This window comes from Montipora foliosa, chromosome 3 (assembly GCF_036669935.1).
Source record: "Montipora foliosa isolate CH-2021 chromosome 3, ASM3666993v2, whole genome shotgun sequence".
NCBI classification, from domain to species: domain Eukaryota; kingdom Metazoa; phylum Cnidaria; class Anthozoa; order Scleractinia; family Acroporidae; genus Montipora; species Montipora foliosa.
In genome coordinates, this window is record NC_090871.1 from 8,345,782 (window position 1) to 8,348,281 (window position 2,500).

General features: G+C 40.0%; 1 protein-coding gene across 1 annotated transcript in view; it reads right to left on the minus strand.

Annotated features, from left to right (window-relative positions):
• Window positions 1-1,553: 1,553 nt before the first annotated feature.
• The window catches only part of LOC137994454 (BTB and MATH domain-containing protein 42-like), a 12,312-nt gene continuing 11,365 nt past the window's right edge, over window positions 1,554-2,500 (minus strand). The window contains exon 3 of the mRNA XM_068840032.1: window positions 1,554-2,500. This exon is cut by the window's right edge and continues 846 nt beyond it. The gene's annotated coding sequence lies outside the window, so the exon portion shown is untranslated.

The window sequence follows — 2,500 nt, forward strand, 5'->3', positions numbered from 1 at the left end:
CTCTTCGCTGGACTCTACTCACCTGTGGAAAGGCCTCCTTTAAAATAATCCCCAGTTTTTTGACTTGCAATGGAAAATTTTCCTTTTCGGAGCTGTTATTTACATAGTCGTCGAATCTTTCTTGTACGGAGATAAAGTTTTGTTCGTCTCTTCGATAATTCATTGAAAGCCTGCAGGTAAAATAGTCAAGTTCGATCAGGGAAAAATCAAACACGGTAATTTGTGGCTCACGTTCCAAAGCCAACTGGTCAGATATCTTACCATTTAGAAACAAACACTTGTTTTTCTCTGTTCGATACTTTGGATCTCTTCTCGTCCGGCTGCTTTTCGCGCAACCGAACGGGTCGTTTCCAGGGAGAAGCCGCCATTATTTTAAAACTCCCTCCACAGCTGATGTTTTGATTCTCGAATTAGTAACGGTCTGTTGCTTTTGCGTTTCCGGTCCCAATTCACTTCCGTCACCAAGTGCTGCGGTTCACATCGAACGAAGTCACTTGGTACAAGTTTCGTCCCTTTCCGTATTTTATACTGTAAGCCGATCTTGCGAGCCCTCAGTCTCTTGGTTTGCAGTATACAGAATGTGTAACGAAACTGTAACCCGATCGTCAACGCGATCAAAATAACCCATTATTTCAGATGTTTTCGACGGGTTTTGATGTTCTAACGAGAAACATATCTCCTCTGGACCCTGTGACAAGGCTAGCTCAAAGGTCAGAGTTTTCCCAGCTCCGGTTGGAGCAGACACATACACATCTCTGCAAGACAGATGTGCTTGAATTGTTTTCCTCTGATAGCCGCGCAGTTCGGAATATCCTGTGGCCTTAGTAGCTTCATCCATCACTTTTGCAATCGACTCCATGTTGAAAGTCACGCTTCACTGCGTATGGCAAATTTTGATTGACAACTCTATTCCCTGGGGTCTACAAGGACTACTCTAATTGGTCTAGCTCAGCGACTCTTTTTTGGGTCGCTAAAATTGGCGGCAATCAAGTATGAAAAGTCCTTCGTCCCGCGCGCCATCTTCATGAGACGAAGGACTTTTCGAAAGTCTACACTCTTTATTGTTTTACTAGTTAACGCTGTGGTTTTCGTAACAGAAGAACGTTGGCGAACAGAGTCGCCATTGGCTCTCGAGCTGGTCAATACCATGTTCAATACACGGCTAGCAGAGATCCATTACGCAATAGACCTCTTTAGCTTGTACATTTTGTTTTCCCATTTCAGACCACGTGATGTTACTGTAGAGTACAGTTTCTTTCAAATGTCGTCCTATGCACGTGAATATGTACGCATAACTTATGAAAAAACAAAAGGAAAATTCCCTTGATAGACTTGCCACAAGTCGACCTCACGATAATCCCAGGAGAAAATGTTTTAGCGAGCGAATCGTGATTTTTCGTACGCGAAGTAAATGAGCGAGCTAGACGAAGGACTGTTCGAAAGTCTATTCCCTTGAGAACATCACGTGGTCTGAAATGGGAAAACAAAACGTACAAGCTAAAGAGGTCTAGTCTCTAATTTCATTGAATTACGTCATCGTCACATTGATTTTTTGCGTCAACAACTTTATTATCCTTCCATGTAATAACAATGATGATATACAAACCAACACATTGAGATTAGAGAAAAGAATACAAAGCTTGAAAAATTTACTAATAATTACTGAATAATCATTACATTTAGGTGTTTCATAATTAAGCTCATGCTGAACTTTCTGAAAAAAAGGATCAACTTCACGAATGCGAAAACTATTTTCATTCGGTGCTATCTTCGTTTCCTTTTTTCAACTGAAAAAAAAAATTCTAGACGAGAAAGGTAGTAGTAGTATACCGGGGATACATACTACACTAAACAATCATAGATCCTCTCAGGGAGTCCCGTATTCACTTTATGATGTGTCCAATAAGGAGACTTACACAGGCGTCTAAGTTCAAATTCTTAAAACCGCTACTTTCCTGAATATCATCTGTGTCCTTCAAAAATAGACACTTTTCTAACGCTGATGGGGACTAGGCCAATTTGGGTAAATCTTGCTCTTGGATGATGGACTCTTGTAATAATAAATAGAGGATATTACATGGCCGCGTGGGGATACGAATTTTATCTTCGAGTGCTGAAAGCACGGGTGAGCGAAGCGAACGAGTGAGAGATACTTTCAGCACAAGAAGATAAAATTCGTATCCCCATGCGGTCATGTAATGTTCTGTTTACTATATAGATATTGATGAAATTTCCAGATTTCAAACAACTTGTTTTTTTCATTTTCGAAATGATGATAAAGTGGTCACCAACCGCTAAAACAAGCATGTTGTGTAACACGAGACAAGATATGAAAGTTATGAAAAGCAAATCATGATAATGTCAAATTTTGCAATAAAAATGTTAATGTAGTAGAGAGGCATTATACTGAAGCACAAAAGTATCTTACAATGAAGACGAAATTCGCATTTTATTGGCTAATCGTGTTCGTTACCATGACGACACCTATATCCTCACATAT